We start from the raw sequence: 10,060 nt of genomic DNA, 5'->3' as shown, positions 1-10,060 counted from the left end.
TTTTAAAGTGGTGGTTTACTTAGCACGATAATTCTTTCAGCTCTGTTTTTTTTTCTGTATTACTTTCATTTTTATAATAAAATTTGTCATCACGAGAACAATGGCGCTCTAAGGAAAATAACGTAATCGAGATAAAATTTATGGTAAAAGTGCCCATTTTTGTCAAAAGTTATTGACGAATATTAAATAATTACAAAACGACATGGAAAATTGTAGAGTGATATTGATACAAGAACCATTTGGTAGCTAATTTCTGTTAAAGACCAAACATTCAAGTATGTTCTATAAGTTAAAACCAGACATCCTTAAAGAGGAGATAAAGGTCAACACATACAAAAAAAATCACACAATGCACACGATACCAAAAATACACACTAATAATGAAAATGTTGATTAATTTAGTATGACGTAGTAATAAGAATCAAACCTTAACATAATCAAAACCACAGAGATGAACAGCTGTAGCTCATGTGCTCACAATGAACAATGTGGATATCCTAAATATTACAGGAATCATTATAAAATGGGTCTGTATTACATTAAAGCTATCTTCATATGTGTTCAGTAAAAAGGAAGAAAGAATGTTTCAAAAACACATGGACATCTTCATAGAATGACACGTATATTACATAGATACAATATTATTATACAAAACCTGTCTAAATCAAACCCTGAATAAACCGGAAACCTGTCTAAACCAAACCCTAAATAAACTGGAAACCTGTCTAAATGAAACCCTGAATAACTGAAAACCTGTCTAAATCAAGCCCTGAATAACCAAGAAACCTGTCTAAACCAAACCATGAATAAACCAAAAAACCCGTTTAAACCAAACCCTGAATAAACCAAAAACCTTTCTAAACCAAACCCTGAATAAACAAAAAACCCGTCTAAACCAAACCCTGAATAAACCGAAAACCTATATAAACCAAACCCTGAATAAACCGAAAACCTGTCTAAACCAAACCCTAAATAAACTGAAAATCTGGCAATTCTGGAGTCCTTTCATATCAGTTTAAATGAATTTTGAACCTGGGTAATCTGTACATCTGTCCAAACCAGACAAATTTCTACAGTCCAAAAGTGGTTCAGTAAGACAGATTTCACTACAATCATATTTTTGTGTGTTTACAATAAAATATCTCTTAATTGCCAAAATAAATAAAAGTCAATATAAACTTTATTTATAAAAAGATTTCAACCAATGTACAAATGATTCCACCTCAGTAAATTAGTAAGCACTATAATATCATCAAATGTTTGTCAAATATGTCTTAAAATGTATTATGTTTTATAAATATCCCTCAATACATTGTTTTTATTTAATACAAGAAGCAATACTGCTACCCTCTAAACATAGGGTAACAAAAACAGCACATATGTAAGAAATGAGAGTTCTCACAATTTCATGCATCTCTAAATTAAAATATAATACATAAAAAATCGAAGGAATTTTGCCAAACTATAAACTCATAGCCAAAAAAATTATAACTGCAGACAGAAGTTCTTCCACAGTTCATCTGTTATCTATACATAGTTACCTTTCACTCAAAAATAATTGTAGTGTGGTCCCAGTGACATAAGAAACCTAACCACACCCAGAATACAAGAAATCTTTGACACCAGACAGTAAGATTTCTGCTATGCTAATAAGAGAAAACTGAAATCTTATCTAAGGGTGATAGAAATGTTCTGGTCTTACATTCTATGGCACTGTTTGATACTTTTTCTGACTTTTTTAATAAATGTTGTGATAAGTATGCCAACCCTATAGTTATTGTTTTGTTTGTTGCTATTCCTTTGTACGTTAGGAGGTAGACCTAGGGTAAGGGACAAAAGTGTTGAAATCAGTGATATGTTTGTATCATATTCCATTTCACCAAAACCTTTCAAGCCTTTATTTGAAACAGAATGAAATCAATCCAAGTTACTTTGATGCTTACATGAGATTGATAAAAAAGCCTGAATACAAACGTTTCAATGATTTTTAAGAGCTGTGTACCTTACCCTAGGTCTACCTCCTTAAGTACCAGTCCATATGAAATTCAGACATCGCATACAGAATTATGGTATAGAAAACTCATAAAACAATGCTTTTAGTCTACACGTGCTATATTTTCACACAGGGATAGTCCTTTCTGTATTTCTGTATTTTTGAGAAAAGCATACATTTAACTCCCACTTAAATCAACCAAATCAAACACATTCGAACAAAAATTCTTACAGAGTGCTACGGAAGCCCGTTAGTACCATGTGAAGCTCTTTTTTTATCTTATTATAACAACTTAATAACTTGTTATAACACAACTGGTGTGCAGGACACCCTACAGATCAATCATACCAAGATTCATTCATTTCTGCTTGCTAGTTTCAGAGGAGAATATTTTTGGAAAATTGTTAACAAATGAAAGTCGCTGACAACCACAGATGACAATGAATGCCACATAATAAGAAGAGCTCACCTGATATACCTTCTTGACGCTACAATCAGGAAACTTCACCCACCTATGTTTGTTGGACTGTTAATGTTTTGCACTAAATGTCCCATACAACCACATGGCCAATGAAAATTGTCCGGTGTCAGATCCCTCAATCTCATTAGATTTCAGATTTCACACAATACGTATGCTATGCTGTGGGAGTTTAGAAGGTCCCTGGTAAAAATATATGACTTGTCATTTTTTTCAATCAGGATATAAAATACTTAAAACTTTGTTGAAATGAACTTTGTTCTTCAAAGCAAGTTTACATGATTACAAAAAACTCTTTGAAAGGCAGATTTACAATGAAGTGCATACCTCACTGAAAACAATTCTACAATCAATTTTCTCATTGAAGACAAAGTTACCATGAATAATGTATTCCTCATTTCTTAACAACTGCAGTTAAACTAAATTAAAATCTAAAGCAATCTTTATTTAAATTTCTACTACTTGTAGAACTTTCAACTTAATCACAATTAACTTTGCCTCTCCATATTTTTTCCAACAAATTCAGTTTTACCAACTTGAAATTTACTTTCTACCTCATGTTTCTTATTAAAGGCAGTTCAACTAAATCAGAATTTAAAGCAGTTCAACATGAATTAAAATACAATTAACACTGTTCCTTAGTTTTCATATCAATCAAAGACATTTTAACTAAATAATCAAGCTGTTCTACTAAATTTAAACAAATCTTTGACCTTATATACCTTAGCTAAGTTGATATAACAAGCTAGCTAAGTTGATATAACAAGTTAGTAAAGTTGTTATAACAAGATAAAAAAAGAGCTTCACATGGTACTAACAGGCTTCTGTAGAGTGCCAATATCATGAACAATATATAAAATATATTTCTGAAAATTGCAACAACCAAATTACAAACTATGACTGGTTATTTGGCTGTAACTGAATTAGAAATTAAAGAGAATTAGATGGGTTTTTTAACCTGCACAAATCACCTCCAGTCCAATTTTTTTTTTATAAAGACTGCTATGTAAAAGACATTATACTATTAACGGTATGAGTGGCATCACAAAGATCACATGCTTTATCACACCCGTGTGTCAGACAAGGGAATCTACCATGGTGAAAATAAGAATATTTTTGTCTCAAGAGTGAGATAAAACTGTTATGAACAACATTATTATCATTATAAAACCTGATCAATGTATTCAAGTTGCATAAAGTAGATTCATTCCCATCTATTGATTTGATATAGGGCTTGTATGTATAGTCACATGACCATATGAATTCATGAGGATGGGTCCCTAAACCTCTTTCATAAACATAGGTAGTAGCTATACCAAAATTCAACAATGAGAATATGATGACATGAAACTATTTCTACAACATAACAAGGTGGTCATAATAAAAAATAAAAAATTCTTATAACTATGCATCATATTAATGTACCTAGAAGTAGCTAACTCAATTCAAATCAACTGTTGGTTTTGAATGCTTTCAACAGTGGAAATTCAGAATCAAAATTAAATGGAGAAAGAGACTTACAAGCTTTATTAAGCACATCATGTCATGGAATATAAGAACTTTTACACATAGGAAAAGGAAGCTTAAAAATTTACATTCATTTAATACCACATTTTGATTTAATTTTTAATATTGATGCAATAGTCTTTTGATTGAATCTGAACAAAAAAGAACAATGTCATTAACAATTGCTGTATTCAGAGAATTTAAATACAGACTAAGTTCAAAGATGAAGAAATGTACATGCAAACAAAGATTTTACAATATGGAAAAAAAAGGATTTCATAACTTATGTTCACAAAAAGGAATGCTAATAAGATTGTAATATCACAAATGCTCATTACATTAAAAGTTTAGTTCTTGAATATTCTATCTTCCCTATAAAATAAACTGTTTGGATGAATGTGGTTAATTTCTGAAAAAGCCTTTAAGCGTAAAATATTTGTAAGTTTTGTCAGTAAAATGTGAAAATGAGTATGATATCAAAAATAATAATAAACTTCATGTTATTGTGAAAATGGACACTTGTTCATACTTTTTTAAAACTCACAAAGGCTTCAATGACTCCCGGATTTGTTTATCTTTCTTTTTTCATGTACTTTGAATGTTCAGGTTATAATTTTTAAAAGTTTGGAAAAAAAAAACCAAAAATTAAAAACAGTTGGGGTTTTAAAAGCACAATACTTGTACCAGTACTTATCTTCATTGAATGTGACCAATGTCTGAATATAAAGTGAACACAATTAGAATATAGATATGAAAATATTAGAATAATTCATAATTACAAAATTAGAAGATTTTAATTGAGAAAAAAAAAACATTTTGCAAAAAACTAATTTAACCTTCAAAATCATAAGTATTCTATATGTATTGGTTTTAAAAAACAATGCATGAAAAACATCATTATACAACTAAAGCTGTTCATTGAATGCTTATGTCCATTGTTTTAGACTATCAATCAAAACATTAAACATGAAAATGTAAATCATTATATTATATTCTTCATACATCAAGCTGTAATAAATTAATATCACAATTATAAAAAACGACTGTTTGAACTTTTAATGCAGATGCATAGCATATGCTATACAGAAGTATGCATATTCCTGTTGGTTGAAATATTGACAACAATGTAGTGATGCATTAAAAACAAAGTCAAGTGTTAGTACACATAACTGCATCCCTCATAGGCAAAGCCTAAAATAATATTAAAATCTGTATACATAATGTAGAATATTTACTGCTTCGCAATATAACCTTAAAATAGAATCCATCAAAACTCATTATAATATTCATAATAAACACATTTAAAAACCCACACATCAAAATCCCTCAATGGACCCTTACATGCTAATTTCTGAGCAAATTTGTGGGTACTTCCTGGAAACAAATGTATTGTTTACAATGAAAAAAAAAAAACAAGTTGCATGCAGTTCATCAAAGTACTGACTGAGTCTGCTCATCAATTGGAATACAAGGGTTTATGGCAATAAATCAACATACACTTAGTGATTTACACACATTTATCCTCATTTTAAACCCAAAGCAGTTTACATGTTTTTTTAATGCAGTTTTAACTTATAAAAGATGACACTGAGTATCAGTTATATATTGATTTTACTTTGGGTAAAAATGATTGGGTTTTATTTTATGATAATATGGGCAACAATATCATTTTGATGAATTTAAAGGAATGAGGCCAACTAATAACAAATATTGGTTTTCATGTTACTTTAAGTTGTAAATCATTTTTTTAATTGGTATAAATTAAACAGAATAAACAGCACTGGTTTTTATTCCAATTATGAGCAAAAAATGATATATTATTGTAAAGTCCTTTTTTTCCATGAAAAGTCTGAGAACTATAAAGACAACAGACCTATTTACCTGAAGTTTTAAATTTGAAAAATTTGTACTTTTTATCTCAATGAAACATATTTGTCAATAATAACCTGGAACTTAGTGATCCTCCAACCCACACCCCCCCCCACCCGAATCTAAATTCCCGGATCCACCCCTGGTAAAGCTTTTTATCTAGAATCACAATCCAAATTCATAGTTTAGTAGTCAAAATCAGTACAAATTGAGAAGAATCTGGTAAGGTAAACAACTCTATAATTATAATTATTTAGAAATGGTTATGTATATTTTTTTCAGTGGTTTTAAATCTACTGGTTATTAGGACAATATTTACATTAAATCCTTGATAGGACAAAAACATATTTAGATAAAATAAACACAAGTCGATTTCTGAGACAAAGGACATTATATATGGCACAATAAAATATTAACCATGCTTGGTAAATTGTATAACTAAAATATTGCTTACTAATATACTATCTAAATTCTATCTATCTCAAGTTACACAATTTAATTAAAATTCCTTCAGCAAAAATATCTTTAATATAATTTAAACCTTAATGAGAGGCAAATGTAAACTACACATTCTATTCTTCATAAATATACTCAAGATGTTTACATTGGTTTCCATACCACACATTAAAAAATTAACAAATTTAAAGAATATATCAATGTATTCTTAAGTGTGTTAATTTATATGAGGATAAATGTTCACAAAGTGAATATTGTTCTCAGTTAACTCCCTTTGAAATTCACACAAATTATGAAAACACACAATTAAAAAAAAACAGGACATTAACAGGAATACCAGTAAATTCTGTTATAGAGAAAAAAACTTTCTGATAAAAAAAATCTATATCAAAGAATTTTATTCAACTTTAAAACCAATAGATTCTGTAATTTCAAATTAATGAATACCATAAAAAAAATTTGAAATCTTTCAAATATTTGTAAAATTCTATACAGTTCATTGTAACATTCATGATGAAAAATGGAAAAAAAATCAATACATCTGTAAGATAAAAAAATGCATCAAATGAACACAGAAATTACAAGAAAAGAGATAAAGTGTGACAAAAATGGGCAGATTCCCTGAAAATATATACAATAAGGCACACCAAAATATATAACAAACATAACCCATTAAGCAAAATATTAAAAAAAAAAAAACAATTTTACACAAAAAAAACAAAAACATTATGCATCAAATACTGAAAACAACATGAACTCACAAAAGTTAAATATGAAAACATGATATCACACTATAGATCACAAGGAAAAGTCTTCATAGAAATGTACACTTGTATGAAACTGTAAGTACAATGAAAATTGAAATGCTAGCACAAGAAAGTCTCCCATATTGTACAAAAGTACAGTGAAAATGAAAATAAAGATATTTACAAAATGGATAAATGCGATATTGCACCTTCAAGCATCCATATGAAGTACTGCATTTTAACAAAAGATAATTTTAGACTAATTTATGACAAAGTTTTTCTATTGTAAACATTTATCTACACATGTGTATTAGTGGACTGAAAAGTGATAAACCTAGCCTCAGCACCACAAACAATCATATTTGCCAAACATATTCCACGTTCTTTCTAAACCAACCAAAACCAATATTTGTTTTATAACCTGTAAGCTTTGTAGCACTGGTGCCAGGTCTTATGCAATGGTTTTCCTTAAATGACTGGTTACCAGTAGTTTGGTCTAGTATTTAGAAAAACATCTCAATTTGCGAGTTTATAATATCTTCACTTTCAAGTGATTTGATTGGTCAAAACTTGAGTTGAGGATGGATTTGAAAAATAATCTTGATAAGAGATTTTTTTATGAAACTAGTTGGCTAAAATATTGGGCAAAGTCAAGCATCCTAAATGTATGATAATATGAATACAGAACAGAAAAGTCAATATCAAACCAGGATTTTAGACATCTATGATGCCAATTTCACCCTAAAATAGTTAAAACACATATGATTTAAATAAAAATCTGAAGGCTACTCTCACTAAACATACAAGAGCCGAACACATCATACTGTTTTGAATACTCAATATATTTATGAATATTCAGGAAATATCTATATAGACAATGTTAATAAAAACTATCAGACATACATGAAACAATTAAACTTTTCACTTACTGAATATTTTTATTACAGAAGAAATAATGCACAATTAATCCTATAATAAAAATTCAAATTCACACCTACCAGTCTTTAATTTCTCAGCTGTTCAAGATATTTCTAAGCTTTTTATAGCTTTAACCATTTATTTGAAGAAAATTTTTACTTGTTACGAAAAAGAAAGTTTTCACCGCAGGTGAATAAAAAGATTGTCTCCAAAGCACTTCTCTATAATCAAATGGTTGAAGCCTAAATCTTAAGATTGCGTCTGATGACATCCCTTAAAACAACTTACCTTTTAGTGATGGTAGTCTTTTTTAGGTGGCCCTGACATTTGTACAACCAAATGATAACAAATAACACACTAATAATTAAATAACTTAAGCCTCAGATTTCTATAAATCTCTGCCATAAGATGAAATATAACTGTAAACCACTTTATTTGCATGTTTCAGATATCAATTCAATTTTGTAGCTATTTAATTTATGTGACTTACATTCTGTTGTCACATCACTTTATTTTCATGATTATTTCTTTTTTATAAAATTAGCAATGCTCATGAAATATGATGGTTTACAGTACTGGTACCAGTATCGTATTGCATATCCCTGAGCGGGTGTACGTCAAAACATGGATGCCATAAAAATATAGTGCATTTTCTTTTTGCCTCTCTACAAACTAATGTTTTGTCAAAAGACATGAACAATGACTTAAAAAATAGAGCAAACATCACACTGTAAGATGAAGAACTTTTTTAAAAGAAAATCTAACATAATATCATAAAAATGTTCCACTGAAAAGGTTGGTTAGGTGAGTGCAAAACGAAAGTGAAAGTAGGGAAAATGGCTATTTATAGTTCAAGACTACTTTTCTGTCCAATCTTCGTGGACTCGCCCTATTTTCTTTGCAGGAAATTATTTTTTCACATGTCCTTAGAAATGCTACATAAGTGAAAGTTTTATTGAATCAATTTACATATTTTTTAAAAAATCCTAAAAATATGCACTTCACTATAGAAGTCTATGGGAAAATTAATACGATACTGAGACCTAGTAAGCCAGTTTTTCAAGTAAAGTTGGATATTCAGCAAGTGGTCTTTACCAGCTGAAAAAGTAGTACCCCAATACAGGTAACACTTTTAAGATGAATTAGCCAACTTTTGAACCTGATTTTTTATGGTAGCTCTGGTTTTTTGCATTTATGGTTAATCTTGACCAAATTTGGAAATGCATTTTGTTTTCATGAATTTGTAGGATATCAGTTCAATAAATTTATTATCTTGACTATTTATGATGAGCATATCTATATTCAGGTAACCTAAAGCAAGTAATACTCCTGCATAAAGGATAGTTTTCAAGTTACAACACATTTTAAGTATGTGGTTAGGACTTGAAAATAGTCATTTTCCATACATTGCCTCTTATATATGAAAAAATGAATATTTTTTTTATTTTTTGTTTTTCTTTCAAATAAATAGCTAAAATGAGTTGCCATATAACTGTGTGGTTGATTTAAACACAGAAATGTCACAAAAGTCATCAGCCAATTTTTTAGTGGACTTTTTTTAGTGGTTCAAATGGACAGATTCTAATGCGGCAAGAAAAATAATGGTGTTTTTTCATATAAAAACTGAATTTTTTCAAAAAGTATCTAAAGCAGACAATTGTTATTATAATATTTATACCAGTAAACTATATGTCTTGCATCATAGCTATCTGTTTTAAAGAAAAAGTCCTTTTCCTGTGACATTGAGGTCCATTTGTATCTGCCTGGGGTACCAAAATGGCTTAAAATCTGTATTTTCTGCATATGAAAAGCTATATTTTTTTAAAACTATGATATTGGTATAATTTTTTCTGGATTTATTATAATTGAAATGACCATATCTATAGTTTAAAACAGTTGGTTGTACCGGTCATTATACTTTACTTTAAACAAGAGGCTCCCTTGAGTTAAAGACAAAAAAGGAGGTTCGGATATTAATATTTCCATATATGGAACTCACAAGTGGGGATTAAATAATGATTTGGAACTCATAGTACAGCTTATGTATCTACCATGTCAGAATAAACCACAAAGTTGCTTAGTTTGATTAATGCA

The sequence above is a fragment of the Perna viridis genome, chromosome 2, assembly GCF_037379345.1.
Source record: "Perna viridis isolate PV_CMFRI_1.1 ecotype Kerala chromosome 2, ASM3737934v1, whole genome shotgun sequence".
Lineage (NCBI taxonomy): Eukaryota > Metazoa > Mollusca > Bivalvia > Mytilida > Mytilidae > Perna > Perna viridis.
The sequence above is the reverse complement of the archived record's forward strand: the minus strand, read 5'-3'. Positions refer to the sequence as shown.